At 43.2% G+C, this 24,294-nt stretch overlaps 1 long non-coding RNA gene across 1 annotated transcript in view; it reads left to right on the top strand.

Annotated features, from left to right (window-relative positions):
• The first annotated feature begins 8,909 nt into the window (after positions 1-8,909).
• Positions 8,910-24,294, top strand: part of LOC141097233 (uncharacterized) — a 48,903-nt gene continuing 33,518 nt past the window's right edge. The window contains exon 1 of the long non-coding RNA XR_012233892.1: positions 8,910-9,036. This is a non-coding gene — a long non-coding RNA (uncharacterized lncRNA). The remainder of the gene's footprint in view (positions 9,037-24,294) is intronic.

Below are 24,294 nucleotides of genomic sequence, written 5' to 3' on the forward strand. Positions count from 1 at the left end.
GAATTGGCAGCCAGTGTAACGACTGGCGAAGAGCGGACGCGTCTGAGAAACGATTAGCCAGATGGACAACCCTGGCTGCTGCATTAAGGATAGACTGGAGAGGGGAGAGTCGAGTGAGAGGGAGGCCAATTAATAGAGCATTACAGTAGTCTAGGCGGGAGTGGATCAGGGCGACAGTGAGAGTTTTTGTTGTTTCCATGGTGAGAAAAGGGCGGATTCTAGAGATGTTCTTTAGGTGTAAGCGGCATGAGCGGGCAAGAGATTGTATATGGGAGGTGAAGGAGAGATCGGAGTCGAACATAACACCCAGACAGCGCACCTGCTGTCGGGGTGTTATTATGGTGCCACCCACAGAGAGGGAAATGTCAGATTTAGGGAGGTTAGTAGATGGTGGGAGCAGAAGAAGTTCAGTTTTGGAGAGGTTGAGTTTCAGATAGAGAGCAGACATGATGTTGGAGACTGCAGACAGACAGTCAGTGGCGTTCTGTAGTACAGCGGAGGTAAGGTCAGGGGATGATGTGTACAGTTGTGTGTCATCAGCATAAAGATGGTACTGAAAGCCAAATCTGCTGATGGTCTGTCCAATTGGGGCTGTATAGAGAGAGAAGAGAAGGGGGCCAAGGACTGAGCCCTGAGGTACCCCAACAGTGAGAGGAAGAGGAGATGAAGTGGAGCCAGAAAACAGAACACTGAAGGAGCGGTCGGAAAGATAGGAGGAGAACCAGGAAAGAGCAGTGTCCTTAATGCCTAGTGACTGGAGCCTAGAGAGTAGGAGAGGATGGTCAACAGTGTCGAAAGCTGCAGAAAGGTCGAGAAGAATGAGCAGAGAATGGTCACCATTACGTTTTGCTGTCAGAAGGTCATTGGTCACTTTGATGAGTGCAGTTTCTGTCGAATGTAGGGGGCGGAAACCGGACTGTGAAGGGTCTAGGAGGGAGTGAGTGGAGAGGTAACGGGTAAGGCGTGAGTATATCAGGCGCTCCAAGAGTTTAGAGATGAAGGGGAGATTGGAGACTGGTCTGTAGTTGTTTGTGCAGGATGGGTCAAGGGTGGGTTTCTTTAGTAATGGAGTAATGATAGAGTGTTTGAAGGAGGAGGGGAAAATGCCAGAGGAGAGGGAGAGATTAAAGATTGTAGTTAGGTGAGTTGTGACGACTGGGGAGAGAGACTGGAGGAGATGTGAGGGAATGGGGTCGGTTGTGCATGTAGTTGGACGAGAAGAGGAGAGGAGCCTGGAGACTTCTTCTTCTGTGATGGGAGCAAATGTGGAGAGTGAGCCAGGGGAAATGCAGGGAGGGATGGGAGTCACTGAACTTGGTGATTGGGAGCGGATTTCCTGACGGATATTGTCTATTTTCTCTATAAAGTGGGAGGCCAGGTCATCAGCGCAAATGTCTGTGATAGGGGCTTGTGCTTTTGGCCTGAGGAGGGAGTGAAAGGTGTCAAAAAGTTTCTTGGGGTTGTTGGATAGTGAGGAGATCAGGGTGGTGAAGTAGGTCTGTTTGGCGAGGTGAAGGGCAGAGTTATATGTCCTTAACATAAATTTGAAGTGTATGAAGTCTTCTGGTGTGCGTGTTTTCCTCCATAAGCGTTCAGCACACCTAGAGCATCGCTGGAGAAATCGGGTTTGCGATGTGAGCCAGGGCTGTTTCACTCTGTGTTTGGAGGTTCTGAGGGTGAGGGGAGCTACTTGGTCAAGGGTGCTTCTAAGAGTATCATTGAAGTGATGTACAGCCAGATCAGGACAGGACAAAGAAGAGATTGGGGACAATGATGAGTGTAGGGAGTCTGAAAGTGTATGAGGGTTAATGGCTTGTAGATTTCTGACTGAATGGTAGGTAGGAGGGTGCTGGGGTGAGCGAGGATTTGTGAGTGTAAAGGAGAGAATGTTGTGGTCAGAGAGGGGATAGCGATATTGAGAGTTATAGCGATATTGCTAGCGATATCGCTATGTGTGATACTTACCAGCGACCGGCTCCCCCGCTGTCCATCGCTGATCGCGCGAGAATGTCCGGCTCCATTTCTCGTCGGGCGCTTCCTGCTGAGACTTCCTGCTGTGACGACGAGCGACGCTGGACGCGGGCGGGAGGACGCAGGATCGCTGTGTGAATGGTAAGTATCATGCGCTGCGTCGCTGCTGCATCGCTGTGAGATCTTTCTGTATGAAAGCTCACTAGCGATCATTTAGCGATGCACCAGCGATCCTGACCGGGTCGGATCGCTGGTTGGATCGCTGGTGCATCGCTAAATGTAAAAGGGCCTTTAAGGTATGCTGTATGACAAATTAACATAGTAACATAGTAACATAGTTATTAAGGTTGAAGGGAGACTTTAAGTCCATCTAGTTCAACCCATATCCTATCCTAACTTGCCCTAACATGTTGATCCAGAGGAAGGCAAAAAAAACCCCATGTGGCAACAGTAAGCTTCACATTGGGGAAAAAATTCCTTCCCGACTCCACATACGGCAATCAGACTAGCTCCCTGGATCAACGCAATATTAAGGAGACTAGTGTATATACCCTGTAATATTATACTTTTCAAGAAAGGCATCCAGTCCCTTCTTAAATTTTAGTAGTGAATCACTCATTACAACATCATATGGCAGAGAGTTCCATAGTCTCACTGCTCTTACAGTAAAGAATCCGCATCTGTGAGTATGCTTAAACCTTCTTTCCTCCAGACGTAGAGGATGCCCCCTTGTCCCCGTCACAGGTCTAAGAGTAAAAAGATCATTAGAAAGGTCTTTGTATTGTCCCCACATATATTTATACATTGTAATAAGATCACCCCTAAGCCTTCGATTCTCCAAACTAAATAACCCCAAGTGTAATAACCTGTCTTGGTATTGCAGACCCCCTAGTTCCCTAATAACCTTGGTCGCTCTTCTCTGCACCCGCTCCAGTTCAGCTATGTCTTTCTTATACACCGGAGACCAGAACTGTACACAGTATTCTAAGTGTGGTCGCACTAGTGACTTATATAGAGGTAAAATTATGTTCTCCTCATGAGCATCTATGCCTCTTTTAATGCATCCCATTATTTTATTTGCCTTTGCAGCAGCTGCTTGACTCTGGCCACTAAATGTGAGTTTGTCATCCACCCATACACCCAGGTCTTTTTCAGTGACTGTTTTGCCCAGTGTTTTACAATTAAGCACATAATTATACAACTTGTTCATTCTACCCAAGTGCATGACCTTACATTTTTCCCAATTAAAGCTCATTTGCCATTTATCAGCCCAAGCTTCTAGTTTACATAAATCCTCCTGTAATATAAAATTGTCCTCCTCTGTATTAATTACCCTGCAGAGTTTAGTGTCATCTGCAAATATTGAAATTCTACTCTCTATGCCCCCTACAAGGTCATTAATAAATATGTTAAAAAGAAGCGGGCCCAAAACTGACCCCTGTGGTACCCCACTGCTAACTGTGACCCAGTCCGAGTGTGCTCCATTAATAACCACCCTTTGTTTCCTATCCCTGAGCCAGCTCTTAACCCACCTACACATATTTTCCCCTATCCCCATTGTTCTCATTTTATGTATCAACCTTTTGTGTGGCACCGTATCAAAAGCTTTTGAAAAGTCCATGTACACCACGTCCACTGCATTCCCTTGGTCCAGTCCAGAACTTACCTCTTCATAAAAGCTTATCAGATTAGTCTGACAGGAACGGTCTCTTGTAAACCCATGTTGATATTGGGTCATAAGGTTATTCTTCTCCAGATACTCCAGTATAGTATCTCTTAGAAAACCCTCCAGGATTTTACCCACAGTTGAGGTTAAACTTACTGGCCTATAATTTCCAAGCTCAGTTTTTGTCCCCTTTTTGAATATTGGCACCACATTTGCTATACGCCAGTCCTGTGGTACAGACCCTGTTATTATGGAATCTTTAAAGATTAAAAATAGTGGTCTATCTATGACTGTGCTTAATTCCTGCAGTACTCGGGGGTGTATCCCATCCGGGCCCGGGGATTTGTCAATTTTAGTGATTTGTAGACGCCACCGTACTTCCTGCTGGGTTAAGCAGGTGACATTTAATGGAGAATTTTTATCCCTGATCATGTTATCCGTCATGGGATTTTCTTGTGTAAATACGGTTGAAAAAAAGTAATTTAGCATATTGGCTTTTTCCAAATTAAATTTACTTTGAAATGAAAACACAGTTGCAAGTAAGCAAACAAGGTATTTAATGTATACATTATTTAGTCCACCATCTAGCAACATGAAATAATTCTCTGTTTAGCTGGGGAGTTTAATAGCAAACACTATTCTTTGTAAGTTGTAAAGCAATAACTGAATTAGATTCATGCTGTCCACAATTCGTAGCAGCATCGCGCGGCTGACAGTGGGTGTACATTTCATTTACCAGCTAGCGTCTTCTCTCAGAACAAAAGGTTATACAGATCGCTCAGGAAATGAGACTCCAGGTGTGTCAGAAATACATCTATTATGGGAAAATGCGAAATTATCCATCCAGTAACAGCTTATTATTGGTTAAAGGACAATCTGATGCTGCAGGTGACTCTTATGCCATCACATTCTATAGCAAGCGATAATTATGTAGGCACGTGTGCCAACTGGAGGGTGGTCCCTTTTTCACAGCAAACAGACTGGAGCCAGAAACCGATGTACGTTCAACAGGTCCTCCCGACAACCACAGCAACACATCAGCAGCACGACAGCTTCTACGCACAGGTCCAGGTACCTTTCAACTTCTTCTGTGTCCTTTACAGTGACTCGCGGCTCTTTCACTGTGGCTGCCTTAGGCCCACCACCACAGCGCTTCACCTGTCCGAGTCCATCCGTCGGGTACGCCCGGCTTCCTCTGTCCTGTGGCTCTCCTGTCAGGGCCACCTCCCTGATTGTTTCTCCTTCCAGTCCCTCCTGGAGTTCTTACTCTCTGTCTCTTCCTCCTTCAGTCTCCTGCTCTGCTGAACTCCTCCTCCTCGACTGGCTTCCTTCTGGAACTCTCTCTGCCTACTTATTCCCCTCCCCGGGAATTCCCCTCTAGAGCTCCTGTAATGCTGCCCAACATGACAATGCGGTTTCCTAGCCTTAAGCTGCTCTTAAGCCCTTTCCTCACTGCTCTCTGCCTCCATCTTGTGGCCAAACTTTAGTACTGCACCGTCTCCTTCTCCTGCTGTTCTTGGTCCCCCCCTAGTGGTCAAAACCCAGCACTTTACCATCCTCCACTGTCTCTAGCTGTCTCCCCACATACATCTACACCAGTTCACGTCAAGTACTCTTACGGCACATTTTGTATTCACCTTCCTGCTGCAGACAGGTCCATAGGGCAGTCCACTTCCCTACCATTACATTGTTGCAGAATTACCACAGCCGTATGAAAAGTTGGTCCACACTTAAAAGTGATGAAACAGTCAACATGAGAATATTCCAAACTATAGGAGATATTGTGGCTAATGGACATAAATAACCAGTCTCAGGTAACTGAAATAATACTTCAGATTTGGCAATTTTTGGAAATGGATTAAAGATTTGGTAAGAAATTTTGGGGGCCAAAAGCCATGCTCATTTTTGAAAACTTGTACAAGGAAGGAAGATCCAGCTTCAAGCAAAAAATTTATGAAGTCTTTATTCAGTCACTTAAAATCATATACAGTGGGGAAAAAAGTATTAATCAGCAACCAATTGTGCAAATTCTCCCACTTAAAAAGATGAGAGAGGCCTGTAATTGACATCATAGGTAGACCACAGCTATGAGAGTCAAAATGAGAAAACAAATCCAGAAAATCACCTTGTCTGATTTGGTAAGATTTATTTTGCAAATTATGGTGGAAAATAAGTATTTGGTCATTAACAAAAGTTCATCTCAATATTTTGTTATAAATCCTTTGCTGGCAATGACAGAGGTCAAACGTTTTCTGTAAGTCTTCACAAGGTTGGCACGCACTGTTGGTGGTATGTTGGCTCATTCCTCCATGCAGATCTCCTCTAGAGCAGTGATGTTTTGGGCCTGTCGCTGGGCAACACAGACTTTCAAATCCCTCCAAAGGTTTTCTATGGGATTGAGATTTGGAGACTAGTTAGGCCACTCCAGGACCTTCATATGCTTCTTATGAAGCCACTCCTTTGTTGCCCTGGCAGTGTGCTTGGGATCTTTATCATGCTGAAAGACCCATCACGTTTCATCATCAATGCTCTTGCTGATGGAAGGAGGTTTGCACTCAAAATCTCATTATACATGGCCCCATTCATTCTTTCATGTACACGGATCAATCGTCCTGATCCCTTTGCAGAGAAACAGCCCCAAAGCATGATGTTGCCATCCCCATGCTTCACAGTAGGTATGGTGTTCTTTGGATACAACTCAGCATTCTGTCTCCTCCAAACAGGACGAGTTTTGTTTCTACCAAACAGTTCTACTTTGGTTTTATCAGACCATATGACATTCTCCCAACACTCTTCAGGATAATCCTAATGCTCTCTAGCAAACTTCAGACTGGCCCAGACGTGTACTGATTTAAGCAGGGGACACGTCTGGCACTGCAGGATTTGAGTCCCTGGTGGTGTAGTGTGTTACTGATGGTAGTCTTTGTGATGGTGGTCCCAGCTCTATGCAGGTCATTCACTAGGTCCCCCCATGTGGCTCTGGGATTTTTGCTCATTGTTCTTGTGATCATTTTGACCCTACGGGGTGAGATCTTGCGTGGAGCCCCAGATCGAGGGAGATTATCAGTGGTCTTGTATGTCTTCCATTTTCTTATTATTGATCCTACATTTGATTTCGTCACACCAAGCTGCTTGCCTATTGCAGATTCAGTCTTCCCAGCTGATGCAGGGCTGAAATTTTGTTTCTGGTGTCCTGGTCTTCACCACAGTGGAGTTTGGAGTGTGACTGTTTGAGGTTGTGGACAGGTGTCTTTCATGCTGATAGCAAGCTCAAACAGGTGCCATTACTACAGGTGATGAGTGGAGGACAGAGGAGCCTCTTAAAGAAGAAGTCTGTGAGAGCCAGAAATCTTGCATGTTTTTAGGTGACCAAATACTTATTTTCCTCCATAATTTGCAAAATAAATCTTGCCAAATCAGACACGGTGATTTTCTGGATTTCTTTTCTCATTTTGACTCTCATAGTTGTGTCTACCTATGATGTCAATTACAGGCCTCTCATCTTTTTGAGTGGCAGAACTTGAACAATTGGTGGCTGACTAGATACTTTTTTTCCCCACAGTATGTCGTTCTTGTGACACACCAGCGTAGGTGTAGTTGGATCTGGAAAGTGCAAGGAAATAAGATGAAGAAAACTGAATGCTTTTCAAACACTATACCTGTTCATTTTGATTTTTAAAGAATTGAATAAAGACTGCATATATTTTATACATGAAGTTGGACCGTCCTTCCTTATACAAGTTACCTTAACGTCTGGCAGAGAAGAGATTTTGTGCTTTGCTAATGGAAAACATTGGAAGTTTTCTTTAAGAGTGAGCTGATTTACCTTTTTTTTTTTGCATTTTTGAAAACCAAATCTCTTTTTACCAACAATTTTTTTGGGATCATCACATTTGAAATAAATCCTTACATTATATAAAAAAAATAAGGGTTATTCCATGCACCAAGTCACTTTTTTTTCTGGCAACACTATGAAAATTCTGAAAACATGACCTTTTGGGGTCTGCGAAGACTAGAGTTTGGGAAACACTACCCTAATAAGAGACAAGCTACACGCAGAACCTACAGTACAATGAAATTAGCCATACTGCTCCTTGACTGTATAAGTAGGCACCCTGCGCCTCCCAAAAATATGTTTAGCCAGCAACATTATGCCCCCTGAATAAATGGCTCACCCCAGAAATAAAAGAAGAAACTCACCTACCATTTGATGTTTCCTCGCCATCTTTTATCTGCTGCCTTTTTTGTGTTTGGGCTCCTGCTGAACAATACAAATAAGATCTTCTTGCCTACTGTGTCACAGAGCAGGAACCAAAACAGAGAGGCAAGGAGCCCAGCAAGCCCTACCATCAGTGCCAACGCCAGAACCCGGAGAATTCAGGCAAGTACCAGTGCCGACAGCACCAGCATGGCGAACTCTGCCCAAGATTCAACTTAAGACATATGCCATACATGTATGGCGGATGTGCACAAAGCATTTATTGAGCAGGCTTAGGAGCTCCGATTGCAGCAGTTAAACCTAGACCCTGCTGTCAATCATGACTGTGGCACGTAAGAGATTTAAAATAGAGGGTTGTGTTCCTACTGACCTCATCGAACCTCCACAACATGATTGCAGGCTGTCTATGGCATTGTCATACCAGCCAGGAGCTTGCTGAAAGGGAATCTATCAACAGGTTTTTGCTACGTCATCTGGGAGCAGCATAATGTAGACAAAGGGATCCTGAATAAAACAATGTATCACTTAGTTTACTGGGTGCAGCCATTCTGAGTCAATCAGAGTTTTTAGATTTAGAAAAGCAGCAGAGCTGATAAAGTTAACCCCGCCCACACCAGGCACTGTATGTACAAAGACCATAGACAGTGAGCTACTTATCACGGGCATGTTGGACTATCAGGCTTGCACTGCTGTGTCCCAGAAATTATAAGCTCCTGGTGCTAAAGCAATCATTACAAGTAAATAACAGAACAGAGCTTGATAATATAGGCATCACTGAAATCTGTATTTTAAGTCCTACAGCATACTGTCTTCAGATTACCCAGGGAAAAATTTCTGGTAGATTCTTTGGAAGATCACACTGTCTGCCATGTTTGTGCATAGAAGACTGGTAATTTTACTTATGTCGACTAGTAAAAATTATATATATTTAGCCTCGGAGATAAACGACCCAGAGACGCAGGCTCTAGCACACATAATGCTGAGAGGTGTTTTTATGGGTCAGAGTTTTAGCTGAAGGAGTTGGGTGGGATGAGCTGCTCCCTTACCTCTAGTCCTGGTCTTGGGATGGTGTATTGAAGTGAGCTAGTGTTCTCTCACTCTGTCTGGGCATGTGCAAAGTGAGGAGGCCTTGTCTGTGCTGATCAGACCCTGCTGGAGAGAAGATTTACCATTTAAACAGGTGAGCCCATGCGTTATATGGATTGGTCATTTTCCATTTTTCTTCTGTTATATCTTTTTGTACCCAGAAGAGGCTGTTTTAATTTAATTAGACGGTTTATGAACATTTAGTAAAACACCCATTTTTTTTTGAACCAACGAACTGAATCCCTGTGTGTGAACCAGCGTCTACCACAGAGCTGATCTCCCACAATATACGTAATTAAAAATTTAAAAAAAAAAAATGAAAGTTCATATCACCCCCCTTTTCCTTAAACATAAATAATTGATAAAAATAGATGAGAAGGTCATATGGATGAGACCCCAAATTTTTTTTTTTTTAAATATACCATAGAAAATAAGCGCTTATAAAATTCTATCTACTGAAAAATAAAAAGATTTAGGTCTCGGAAGGCATGGAGGAGAAATTGAAAACAAACAGGGGCCCATTGGGACTCTGTCAACCTCTGTACCAGTGTTTTAAGGACGTGGATAGAATTAGTTCCAGAGAAGATGTGCTAGAGATATGGAGATATTCCCGCAGAACCAGGAATAAATATTTTAATAAATAAGAGCCATGCACCAGGCAAACAATGTCCATTGGGAGAATAACTGAATGATGGTGTGATCACTCTGTATGAAAGGTTGGGGCTTTATTTTGCCATGTGTCAGTGCAATGTTATTTTTCCTTATTTAGGCCTCTTCCACACATCAGTTTTTTGCCATCAGTCACAATCCGCTGGATCTGTTTTTTTCTCATAGGCCGGAGTCACACTACAGCGAGATACGGCCGAGTCTCGCAGGTTAAAACCAAGCTCTGGCACCGGCACTCCGGAGCGGAGCGTGCAGCTCCATGTATTGCTGTGCGGCTGCACGCTCCGCTCCGGAGTGCCGGCACCAGAGCTTGGTTTTAACCTGCGAGACTCGGCCGTATCTCGCTGTGTGTGATCCCGGCCATAGACTTGTATTAGCGACAGATGGCCGCACGTTTCATCCATCGGTCGATGGATCCTTCGGAAATTCTTTGTCCGTCGGCCGGAGACGACGTTTTTTGTCTACGTCGTAAAGTCGGACAGCGACGGATCCAGCGCCGACCGTCGTTGGCTATGATGGAAGTCTATGGGCGCAGGATCCGTTGCTGTCCATCAAAAGACGGAATCTGGCGACAGATTTCTTTTTTTAAAACTGAGCATGCCCAGAATAATTTCTATTCCTTTAATTTAACCCCTACAGCTGCTGCGACGGATCCGTCAAAAAACGGATCTGTCGCATCAGATTTTCACAATCTGCGCAGGATACGTTTTTTTTTCAGACTTTGACGGATTGCGACTGATTGTAAAAAACTGATGTGTGAAAGATTTTCATGAAGCTGAATAGCTGCGTGCCCCGTAGTGCCCATTCATATAGTTTTCCGCTATAATAACACTGAGATAAATGCACTCCTAGAAGCAAAGCAGTGGAAATTAAACTGGATCTATCATTTTCATGTGTTGCACTGAGGGATACTTTCAGTTTGAGAGAATTTGCTGAGGAATGAAAGCCGGCAGCTCTATCCCAGGCTGTGATAAACGCCAGTCAGCATAGGGACATAATGGTTTACAAAACTCAGCTGTTCGCATAAGCCACTGGATTTCTGTACAAGCATAATAGTCTGGTTAATCAAGCATTCCTGGATAGTACCATTATCCCTCCGCAACCCCAAATACTTGAATTCCTAACAAGGAGCCTCACTGTGCAAACATGTGCAAGGAAGTAGCTGCACGCACTCCTTAATGGATTCTGTTTTTGTGAAGGAGCAGATGCTCCGAGATTTTCTCTGCAGATATTCTACATTTATTCAGCGTAAAAATGTTATTTTAACATTATTATTTTTCTCACGATGGGAAAAAAGTTGTACAGCTAATCAAGATGAAGCACTGAATTGTCTAAAGGGTCAGTCGGTCTAAAACTTCTTTTAAAAGTGGAGGCATGCTTTAAAAAAAATCACTGTGCCCTATGGCAAATATAGGGCACCTTCAGTACTGCCTTTGTTTTCCCCAGAAGAAAAAAAATGTATTTTTCTGTTCAGGGTTTTCACCAAAGGGGTTGCAGTCACACCTGGGCCTAGAAGGCCCGATTGGCCATTATTAGCAGGCCAATACTGTTAAAGCCTTGTGATAGCCGGCAACCATGTTGCAGATTGGATTTGCATTGGGGCTGATGAACTTCAAGTTACAACACTGCTTCTGCTGTAGTCCAGACGGAAGCTGGAATGGACCTGTGGAGGTGAAAGGTGGACAGCAAAACTCACCAAGAGACATTTCTTTCTTTAGGGGAGAGTCAGACGCCGATATAACACGGACAAGGATTGCAATACAATGCTCGGACTGGCTGTCTACTCTCCTGACAGGAGAGTGACAGCATGAATTTCTATGCAGCTGTTACAATCGGGTCGACAGAGCCGATGGCCGGTCTGAGCATTGCATTGTGATCCTTGTCCAAGTTATACGGCCATGTGATTCTCCTTTCAGGAGGAGCTACAGAGCCAGGGGGATCCAAAAATAAATGTCTCTGACTCAAATAAAGGCTTATGGGTGGTCTGATTACAGTATTCAAAACATAAATGGACACTATGGAGAACTGATGAGCTACACCAGTGTTCCCCAACTTCAGTCCTCAAGAACCACCAACAGATCATATTTTCATAACCATATTGTTGTATTGAAGTGCCATTAATTTAGGCCCACCTTTTTTGGATATATATAGATCATATTTTCAGTATTTCTTTGGCATTGCACAGGTGATGGAAAATCTGGAAACATGCACTGTTTGGGACTCTTGGTGTCTGGAGTTGGGAAACACTAATCTACACTACACCTACAGTAGTTACTAGTGTTGAGCATTCCGATACCGCAAGTATCGGGTATCGGCCGATACTTGCTGTATCGGAATTCCGATACCGACTTCCGATATTTTTTCAATATCGGAATTCGGCATCGGAATCGGAAGTTCAGTTGATTGACAGCCTGACGTCATCATGATGCGCGGTGTGTGCGCATCATGATGCGCCGTCATTTCGGGCCTTCCGGGGGTCTCTGCCGGCCTGCCGGGGGGCTGTGCCGGCCTGCCGGGGGGGCTGTGTGGACTGCCCGGGGTCTGTACCGGCCTGCCGGGGGGCTGTGCCGGCCTGCCGGTGGTCTGTGCACCCTGTGGGGGTCTGTGCCGGCCTGCCGGGGGGCTGTGCAGGCTCCGGGGGGCTGTGCCGGCCTGCCGGGGGGCTGTGCCGGCCTGCCGGTGGTCTGTGCAGGCTCCGGGGGGCTGTGCCGGCCTGCCGGGGGGCTGTGCCGGCCTGCCGGTGGTCTGTGCAGGCTTCGGGGGTCTGTGCAGGCATCGTCCGATGGGACTACAAGTCCCATCGGGCGATGCCTGCTACCATGACAGTGATTGACACATTAGCCAATGATGGGACAGTAGTAGTCCCATCATCCGGCTAATGTGTTAAATGTTAAAAAAAAAAAAAAAAAAAAAATACTACATACATACTACATGCATGCTACATACATACTACATGCTACATACATACTACATATATACTACATACATACTACATACATGCTACATACATACTGCATGCTACATACATACCACATACATACTACATACTACATATATACTACATGCATGCTACATACATACTACATGCTACATACATACCACATACATACTACATACATGCTACATACTACATACATACTACATACATACTACATACATGCTACATGCATGCTACATGCATACTACATGCATGCTACATACATACTACATGCATGCTACATACATACTACATGCATGCTACATACATACTACATGCATGCTACATACATACTACATGCTACATACATACCACATACATACATGCTACATACATACTACATATATACTACATGCATGCTACATACATACTACATATATACTACATGCATGCTACATACATACTGCATGCTACATGCATGCTACATACATACTACATACATACTACATACATACCACATATATACTACATACATACAATACATTCATACAATACATACATAGACATACAGTACATATAACATAGAGTAACATACTTACCAATACTTGTCACATTGTTCCCCGAAGCCATTGTCGTCTACGGAATAAATATTAACATAACAAACCACAAAAATACTCACCCACGATCCGAAGCAGTCCACGAGTGTGTCCCACGACGATCTTGGGTAGAGAACTGCAGCATCAGATGATGCTGCCGTTCTCTACGGGCTGCAGGAATCCAATGACGGAAGGTAGGTATCCTTCCGCACTGTATTCCTCCGCCACTTAAAAAAAAAAAAGTCCCTAGTCTCACTTTATGCCATTGCTGCGTGGGAAATTCCCACACAGCAATGGCATAAAGTGAGACTAGGGACTTTTTTTTTTTTAAGTGGCGGAGGAATACAGTGCGGAAGGATACCTACCTTCCGTCATTGGATTCCTGCAGCCCGTAGAGAACGGCAGCATCATCTGATGCTGCAGTTCTCTACCCAAGATCGTCGTGGGACACACTCGTGGACTGCTTCGGATCGTGGGTGAGTATTTTTGTGGTTTGTTATGTTAATATTTATTCCGTAGACGACAATGGCTTCGGGGAACAATGTGACAAGTATTGGTAAGTATGTTACTCTATGTTATATGTACTGTATGTCTATGTATGTATTGTATGAATGTATTGTATGTATGTAGTATATATGTGGTATGTATGTAGTATGTATGTAGTATGTATGTAGCATGCATGTAGCATGCAGTATGTATGTAGCATGCATGTAGTATATATGTAGTATGTATGTAGCTTGCATGTAGTATATATGTAGTATGTATGTAGCATGTAGCATGTATGTAGTATGTATGTGGTATGTATGTAGCATGTAGTATGTATGTAGCATGCATGTAGTATATATGTGGTATGTATGTAGCATGTAGTATGTATGTAGCATGCATGTAGTATATATGTAGTATGTATGTAGCATGCAGTATGTATGTAGCATGCATGTAGTATATATGTAGTATGTATGTAGCATGTAGTATGTATGTAGCATGCATGTAGTATGTATGTAGTATGTAGCATGTAGTATGTATGTAGCATGCATGTAGTATATATGTAGTATGTATGTAGTATATATGTAGTATGTATGTTGCATGTAGTATTTATGTAGTATGAATGTAGCATGTATGTAGTATGTAGTATGAATGTAGCATGTATGTAGTATGCATGTTGTATGTATGTAGCATGTAATTTTTTTTTTTTTTTTTTTTAACATTTAACACATTAGCCGGATGATGGGACTACTACTGTCCCATCATTGGCTAATGTGTCAATCACTGTCATGGTAGCAGGCATCGCCCGATGGGACTTGTAGTCCCATCGGACGATGCCTGCACAGACCCCCGAAGCCTGCACAGACCACCGGCAGGCCGGCACAGCCCCCCGGCAGGCCGGCACAGCCCCCCGGAGCCTGCACAGCCCCCCGGCAGGCCGGCACAGCCCCCCGGCAGGCCGGCACAGCCCCCCGGAGCCTGCACAGCCCCCCGGCAGGCCGGCACAGCCCCCCGGCAGGCCGGCACAGCCCACCGGAGCCTGCACAGCCCCCCGGCAGGCCGGCACAGACCACCGGAGCCTGCACAGACCCCCTGGCAGGCCGGCACAGCCCCCCGAAAGGCCCGTACAGACCCCAGAGAGGCTGTACAAGGGCAGGAAAGGGTTTTTCTTATTCCGATACCGGAAGTCCCATAGACTTGAATGGGACTTCCGGTATCGGAATCGGCGATACCGATACTTTTTTTAAAGATCGGCCGATACCATCCGATACGATACTTTGAAGTATCGGACGGTATCGCTCAACTCTAGTAGTTACCAAAAGTTTGGCATTTTTTTTTTAAAGTGTGACTACTTGTGTCTGGTTGTTGTGATGCTATATTCCTGGTGATTTTAGTACAGTGGAAGCAAATGGTTGTCAGCTATAATGATGGAAATTGTGTTTGACATTGTTCTATCCCTTTATGTGTTCGTTTTCATCATTTGCTGTGCCCAATGTTTTGTTTATTTTGTCATGGGTAGTCGAATTTTTGAGTAGTCATGGGAATTCAATTTTTTCTTTACAAAACCAAATTTATCACCAGATGTCAGGAAGTTTACTATTCTAAGAGTGAATTCAGGCAAAAGCCAAAAAGAGGGAACTATGGAATTCAACTGTTCTCAGAGTCAAGTGTGTGGTATAATAAGGAAAGAAAAAGAAGATTATGGAACAGCTGACAAACCTAGAAGTGGACAACCATGGAAAATTTCCTCCAAAGTTGATCACAATATTAAGAAAAAGTCAGTATCCGATGTCCATAAACGTGCTGTACAGGTTTCACACAAAATGAAAGAAGAATATTGGGTCAAAGTGAGTCGCCAAACTGTGGTGTGATGGCTAAGAGCAATAGGGATGAATGCACAAGTTCCAGTCAAGAAACCTTTCATCTCTGCAAAGAACTGGAAGTTTTGACTAGAGTTTACCAAAGAACACAGGCAATGGAAAGAGTCAGATTGGTCTAAGGTGTTGTGGTCGGATGAATCCAAGTTCAATCTCTTTGGTAGTGATGGCAACACTATATATACCGCCCAATTGGAAACCGTAATGTTCTAATGTACCAAACATATACTGTGAAACATGATGGTGGCAATGTCATGTTTTTTGGGCTTCTTTTCTCCAGCAAGATTCCTCAAAATGTCTTGAATACCCTAGTGGCTTTAACCCCTTTCTGCCATCCGACGTACTATCCCGTCCATGTGCCCTGGGCCCCTATGCCCATGGACGGGATAGTACGTCGGCGCGATCAGCGGCGCCCTCGTGGTGAGCGCCGCTGATCGCGGCCGGGTGTCAGCTGATTATCACAGCTGACACCCGGCACAATGTGTCAGGGGCGGTCACGAATCCAAGATGGCGACGGGGGCCTTCGGGGGCCTGAGGAAGCTGGCTTCCTCAGTGCCTGCAAAGCGCAGGCATGAGGAAGCCTTCAGCAGTGCCTGTGTCAGATCGCTGATCTGTCACAGTGATCTGTGATGTGACAGATCAGCGATCTGTCACAGGACAGTGATGTCCCACCTGGGACTATTTAATAAAGTAAAAAAAAAAATAAAAAAAAGTGTTAAAATAATTAAAAAAAAATCGCCAAATAAATTAGAAAAAAAAAAAAATATTCCCCCAATAAATCCATTTTTTGGAAATAATAAAAAAAAAAACAATAAAAGTACACATATTAGGTATCGCCGCGTCCGTAATGACCCGCCCTATAAAACTGTCCCATTAGTTAACCCCTTTAGCGAACCCCTTAAAAAATAAAAATAAAAAACGAAGCAAAAAATAATGATTTATTATCATACCGCCAAACAAAAAGTGTAATAACGCGCGATCAAAAAGACGCATATAAATATCCATGGTACCGCTGAAAACGTCATCTTGTCCCGCAAAAAACGAGCCACCACACAGCATCATCAGCAAAAAAATAAAAAAGTTATAGCTCGCAGAATAAAGCGATGCAAAAATAATTATTTTTTATATAAAATAGTTTTCATTGCATAAAACCGACAAAAACATAAAAAAAGACCTAAATGAGGTATCGCTGCAACCGTACTGACCCGAAGAATAAAACCGCTTTATCAATTTTACCGCACGCGGAACGGTGTAAACGAACCCCCCCAAAAGAAATTCATGAAACGCTGGTTTTTGTTCATTCTGCGTCCCAAAAATAGGAATAAAAAGCGATCAAAAAATGTCATGTGCCCGAAAATGGTACCAATAAAAACGTCAACTCGTCCCGCAAAAAATAAGACCTCACATGACTCGGTGAGTTAAAATACAGAAAAATTATAGCTCTCAATATGTGGTGATGCAAAAACTATTTTTACAATAAAAAGCGTCTTTTAGCGTGCGACAGCCGCCAAACATAAAAACCGCCATAAATAGTAAATCAAACCCCCTGATATCACCCCCTTAGTTAGGGAAAAATAATAAAATTAAAAAAAAAGTATTTATCTCCATTTTCCCATTAGGGTTAGGGTTAGGGCCAGGGTTAGGGCTAGGGTTAGGGCTAGGGTTAGGGTTAGGGCTAGGGTTAGGGCTAGGGTTAGGGCTAGGGTTAGGGCTCAGATTAGGGTTAGGGGTGTGTTGGGGTTAGGGTTGGAGTTATAATTGGGGGGTTTCCACTGTTTGGGCACATCAGGGGCTCTCCAAATGCAACATGGCGTCTGATCTCAATTCCAGCCAATTCTGAGTTGAAAAAGTCAAATGGTGCTCCTTCCCTTCCAAGCTCTGCCATCAGCCTACTCAGGACAAATTGCAAAACAATTTTTGGGGTCCAATTTCTCCTGTTACCCTTAGGAAAAGAAAAAATTGGGGGCAAAAATATCATTTTTGTGGAAAAAAATGATTTTTTTATTTTCACGTCCGAGTGTTATAAACTTCTGTGAAGCACTTGGGGGTTCAAAGTGCTCACCACACATCTAGTTCTGTGGAGGGTCTAGTGTCCAAAATGGGGTCACTTGTGGGGAGTTTCAATAGTTTAGGTACATCAGGGGCTCCCCAAACGCACATGACACCCGCCGACCATTCCATCAAAGTCTGCATTCCAAAACGTCACTGCTTCCCTTCCGAGCCCCGACGTGTGTCCATACAGTAGTTTTCTCCCACATATGGGGTGTCAGCGTACTCAGGCCAAATTGGACAACAACTTTTGGGGGTCCAATTTCTCCTGTTACCCTTGGGAAAATGAAAAAATTGGGGACTAATTGATCATGTTTGTGGAAAAAATACGAATTTTTTATTTTCACGCCCGGGCGTTATAAACTTCTGTGAAGCACTGGGGGGTTCAAAGTGCTCACCACACATCTAGATAAGTTCCTTGGGGGGTCTAGTTTACAAAATGGTGTCATTTGTGGGGGGTTTCCACTGTTTAGGTACATTAGGGGCTCTCCAAAGGCAACATGACACCCGCAGACCATTCCATCAAAGTCTGCATTCCAAAACGTCACTACTTCCCTTCCGAGCCCCGACTTGTGCCCATACAGTAGTTTTCTCCCACATATGGGGTATCAGCATACTCAGGACAAATTGGACAACAACTTTTGGGGTCCAATTTCTCCTGGTACCCTTGGGAAAATAAAAAAATGGTGACGAAAAGATCATATTTGTGGAAAAAATACGAATTTTTTATTTTCACGCCCGGGCGTTATAAACTTCTGTGAAGCACTGGGGGGTTCAAAGTGCTCACCACACATCTAGATAAGTTCCTTGGGGGGTCTAGTTTACAAAATGGTGTCATTTGTGGGGGGTTTCCACTGTTTAGGTACATTAGGGGCTCTCCAAAGGCAACATGACACCCGCAGACCATTCCATCAAAGTCTGCATTCCAAAACGTCACTACTTCCCTTCCGATCCCCGACGTGTGCCCATACAGTAGTTTTCTCCCACATATGGGGTATCAGCATACTCAGGACAAATTGGACAACAACTTTTGGGGTCCAATTTCTCCTGGTACCCTTGGGAAAATAAAAAAATGGTGACTAAAAGATCATGTTTGTGGAAAAAATACGAATTTTTTATTTTCACGCCCGGGCATTATAAACTTCTGTGAAGCACTGGGGGGTCAAAGTGCTCACCACACATCTAGATAAGTTCCTTAGGGGGTCTAGTTTCCAAAATGGTGTCATTTGTGGGGGGTTTCCACTGTTTTGGTACATCAGGAGTTTTCCAAACGCGACATGGTGTCCGATCTCAATTCCAGCCAAAAACGTCAAATGGCGCTGCTTCCCTTCCGAGCTCTGCCATGCGCCCAAATAGTGGTTTACCCCCACATGTGGGGTATCAGCGTACTCAGGACAAATTGCACAATAACTTTTACGGTCCTGTTACCCTTGGAAAAATAAGAATTGAGGGTGAAAAGATCATTTTTGTGGAAAAAATATGATTTTTTAATTGTATGGCTTTATGTTATAAACTTCTGTGAAGCCCATGGGGGTTCAAAGTTCTCACCACACATCTAGATAAGTTCCTTAGGGGGTCTAGTTTCCAAAATGGTGTCATATGTGGGGGGTTTCCACTGTTTTGGTACATCAGGGGTTTTCCAAACGCAACATGGTGTCCGATCTCAATTCCAGCCAAAAACGTCAAATGGCGCTGCTTCCCTTCCGAGCTCTGCCATGCGCCCAAATATTGGTTTACCCCCACATGTGGGGTATCAGCGTACTCAGGACAAATTGCACAATAACTTTTAGGGTCCTGTTACCCTTGGAAAAATAAGAATTGAGGGTGAAAAGATCATTTTTGTGGAAAAAATATGATTTTTTAATTGTATGGCTTTATGTTATAAACTTCTGTGAAGCCCATGGGGGTTCAAAGTTCTCACCACACATCTAGATAAGTTCCTTAGGGGGTCTAGTTTCCAAAATGGTGTCATTTGTGGGGGGTTTCCACTGTTTTGGTACATCAGGGGTTTTCCAAACGCGACATGGTGTCCGATCTCAATTCCAGCCAAAAACGTCAAATGGCGCTGCTTCCCTTCCGAGCTCTGCCATGCGCCCAAATAGTGGTTTACCCCCACATGTGGGGTATCAGCGTACTCAGGACAAATTGTACAATAACTTTTATGGTCCTGTTACCCTTGGGAAAATAAAAATTGGGGTGAAAAGATCATTTTTGTGGAAAAAATATGATTTTTTAATTGTACCGCTGTACGATATAAACTTCTGTAAAGCCCTTGTGGGTTCAAAGTTCTCACCACATATCTAGATAAGTTCCTTGGGGGGTCTAGTTTCCAAAATGGGGTCACTTGTAGGGGGTTTCCACTGTTTAGGTACATCAGGGGCTCTCCAAACGTGACATGGCGTCCAATCTGAATTCCAGCCAATTTTGCATTGAAAAAGTCAAACGGCGCTCCTTCCATTCTGAGCTCTGCCATGCACCGAAACAGTGGTTCCCCCCCACATATCAGGTATCTGCGTACTTAGGACAAATTGCACAATAACTTTTGCAGTCCAATTTCTCCTGTTACCCTTGGTAAAATAAAAAAAATTGAACCTGAAGTATTTTTTTTATGAAAAAAAGTTAGATGTTCATTTTTTTTTAAATATTCAAAAAAATTCCTGTGACGCACCTAAAGGGTTAATAAACTTCTTGAATGTGGTTTTGAGCACTTTAAGGGGTGCAGTTTTTAGAATGGTGTCACTTTTGGGTATTTTCTATCATATAGACCCCTCAAAGTGGCTTCAAATGTGATGTGGTCCTAAAAATAAAATGGTGGTGTAAAAATGAGAAATCGCTGGTCAACTTTTAACCCTTATAACTTCCTAACAAAAAAAAAATTTGGTTCCAAAATTGTGCTGATGTAAAGTAAACATGTGGGAAATGTTAGTTATCAAGTTTTTTGTGTGCCGTATCTCTGTGATTTAAGGGCATAAAAATTCAAAGTTGGAAAATTGCGAAATTTTCAAAATTTTCGCCAAATTTCCATTTTTCTCACAAATAAACGCAAGTTATTTGAATGAAATTTTACCACTAACATGAAGTACAATATGTCACGAGAAAACAATGTCAGAATCACCGGGATCCATGGAAGCGTTCCAGAGTTATGACCTCATAAAGGTACAGTGGTCAGAATTGTAAAAATTGGCCCGGTCATGAACGTGCAAACCACCCTTGGGGGTGAAGGGGTTAATGTCCCGTTGGTGTGGTGCAGTAATTAAAGCAAGAGGTTATGCTACAAAATACTAAGTTATGACATTGTAAGTAATGAATTACTCTCTATGTTGTGATCAATAACAGTATATGAATAACTTTTGGTAGTCAGTTTTCTTTAATTCAATGACCATACCTATATTGTAAAGCATTTTGGTTAAAATTAAGGTCTTGCATGATGACAACTTCATGCACTTTCAATTCATCACCAGGAAAATGGCATCACAACAACCAGACAGAAGTAATCACACTTTAAAAAAAAAAGAAAAACTTTTGTTCGTTACTGCATGTCTGGAACGATGACCACGCTGACACTGTGTCTAGAACACACATTTCAAACTCTGGCACGTGTGCAAAATTTGACCCTCAGGGTGATTATATTTGGCCCATGACATTGGGGATTATGTTGAGCCAATATACTGTATGGCAGACTATGTGGGCTTATTATTCTGTATGGAGAACTAGTTGAGGTCCAGCATACTGTGAGGAGGTCTGTATGGGGATCACAGTAGGGTCATCATACCGCACGTGTGTGTGGAGGGGGGTACTGTGGAGGAAATCACTGTGAGGATATCATACTGTCTTTGGCGGGCACTTTTGTTGGCTTCATGCTTTATTATATTTATTATTTATTAATTTAAGGTCCTTTATCTTTTGTGAGTATATATTTAAATTAGGCCATATGCTTTATACTGCTCTTAATAATAATATTCTAATAACATAATAAATTATATTATTACAGCATGCCTCATTTGTGATCATGTGCTAATTTTATCCTAATACCTATTAATTAAAATATACCTTGTTCATGGGACAATCCGTTTAAGTTGGTTTCCATATGAAAAGTTTCATCATTATATTTCATAAGGAAAAGCTTCCTCGATTGCAGACTTTTTTTTTTAAATAAATATCAAGATTAGGCCGGGGTCACACTTGCGAGTGCAATGCGAGAAACTCGCATGAGTCTCTCGCCTCAATACCCAGCACTGCCGCCGGCAATCGGGATCGGAGTGTGCGGCTGCATGTCTTTCTATGCAGCTGAATGCTGAACTGCCGGCGGCAGTGCCGGGTATTGAGGTGAGAGACTCTCAGGAGTTTCTCGCATTGCACTCGCAAGTGTGACCTCGGCCTTAGCTGGCGACTTTGTTCAAGTTTTTAATTTTCTCCCTCTCTGTAATTTCGTTTGCCATCCCTGGTCTAGAGGAAAGAAGGGTTACTGTATTTTTCGGACTACAAGACACATCTTTTTCATCCAAAAAATGTGGAGGAAAATGGGGGGTGCGTGTTATAGTCCGGATGTACCAGGTTCCCCGCATCATGTTCCTACATGCTTTATGCATTTATTATCCCTCTGTGTCTGTACTGTTACATACCCAATAAAGCAAAGGACAATTTCTGTCAAAATTGACAATTCAAATCTCACCCAAAAAAATGTATATATAAAGCAATTGGTGGAAAACGTAACTTTTAATATATAAATTAAAGGGACTAAATAATATGTGATTTAAGATATCAATAAAAAAATGCTAAGTTGGTGGTTGAACTCTCAAAAGAAAGGAAACCACCTAAATGCATCAAACAGGATGTAAAATGTTACCTAATGGTATATAACAGGCAACAGATTATCCAAAGGATACAGCATTAATTAACAGATCAGCACACAATGCCGGCCCTTCGTTTAATCTGGTGAGATTGTTCCTTTTTTATTCATACCTCATCTATTGTCATTTTTGTGGCCATAAATATATGGTTTTTCTTGGTCTAAGTATGAATATATGTGTGCAATTGGCTACGGCATTGCGTGCTGATCTGTTAATTAATGCTGTATCCTTTGGATAATCTGTTGCCTGTTATATACCATTAGGTAACATTTTACATCCTGTTTGATGCATTTAGGTGGTTTCCTTTCTTTTGAGAGTTCAACCACCAACTTAGCATTTTTTTATTGATATCTTAAATCAGATTTGGGTGACACATATTATTTAGTCCTTTTAATTTACATATTATAAGTTACATTTTAATTCCACCAATTGCTTTATATATGTGTACTGTTACATATATAAAGCGTTTTTTCCATGCAAAAATGCTTAAAAAACGCATACATTAAGCATCCCATTCTTATAATGCATTCTGCAATTTTTGCGCACATGATGCGTTTTTTTTCCACAAAAAAGGCATCGCGGTAAAAAACGCAGCATGTTCATTAATTTTGCGGAAAAAACACATTTCCAACTCTATTCTATGAGAATGTGGATGCTCCGGAAAAAAAAAAACGCGTAAAAAACACGCAAAAAAAGCACAAAAACCGCGCAAAAAATGCATGAAAAAACACGTTTTTCATGGGAAGGAGTCCGGTTTTTAGTCATGAATTTTCTGCATACGTGGGCACATAGCCTTATTATTATGTACCGGCTCTGGCTGTGGTGGGAGGTGGGGGATCGGCAACGGCGGAGCAGCGAGTCACAGGAGGCAGGAGCCAGCGGCTGCGGCTAACTCCTGTGCTCGCTGCTAAAAAGAAATGAATATTCACTGCATTCCACCCCCATGGGCGTGGAGGGCAAAGAATATTCATTTCTCCTTAACGATAGTATCCTGGTATGATTGGCCCCCAACCCTGGTCCTGGTATGCATACCCCATCCTTATGATTGACCCCCATCCTGGTATGCATGGCCCCATCGGAAAACATTAACAAAAAAAAACATTCTACTTACCTTCCCGGTGCTCGCTCACAGCGTCATGGCAGGGACATCAAGTGCTGCTCACAGTGCGTCACAGGAGGCAGGAGCCAGCGGCTGCGGCTAACTCCTGTGCCCGCTGCTAAAAAGAAATGAATATTCACTGCATTCCATGCCCATCGGCGTGGAGGGCAAAGAATATTCATTTCTCCTTAACAATAGTATCCTGGTATGATTGGCCCCCAACCCTGGTCCTGGTATGCATACCCCATCCTTACGATTGATCCCCATCCCGGTATGCATTGCCCCATCGGAAAACATTAACAAAAAAAAAACATTCTACTTACCTTCCCGGTGCTCGCTCACAGTGTCATGGCAGGGACATCAAGTGCTGCTCACAGTGCGTCACTGGAGGCAGGAGCCAGCGGCTGCGGCTAACTCCTGTGCCCGCTGCTAAAAAGAAATGAATATTCACTGCATTCCATGCCCATGGGCGTGGAGGGCAAAGAATATTCATTTCTCCTTAAAAATAGTATCCTGGTATGATTGGCCCCCAACCCTGGTCCTGGTATGCATACCCCATCCTTATGATTGACCCCCATCCTGGTATGCATGGCCCCATTGGAAAACATTAAAAACGCATTTATTCAGACTGGCCTATCGCCTCAACACATTAACCTAACCTATCCCTGTGTGGCAGAGCCAAAAGTTTTACCATAACCAGGTTCCCAGCATCATGTTCCCACATGCTTTATGCATCCATTAGCCCTCTGTGTCTGTACTGTTACACACTTAACATTATGGCTGGTCCATACAATCAGGGCAACTGTTACCACCCA

Source organism: Dendrobates tinctorius, unplaced genomic scaffold (assembly GCF_039654945.1).
Source record: "Dendrobates tinctorius isolate UK_male_01 unplaced genomic scaffold, ASM3965494v1 ptg000083l, whole genome shotgun sequence".
Taxonomy (NCBI): Eukaryota; Metazoa; Chordata; class Amphibia; order Anura; family Dendrobatidae; genus Dendrobates; species Dendrobates tinctorius.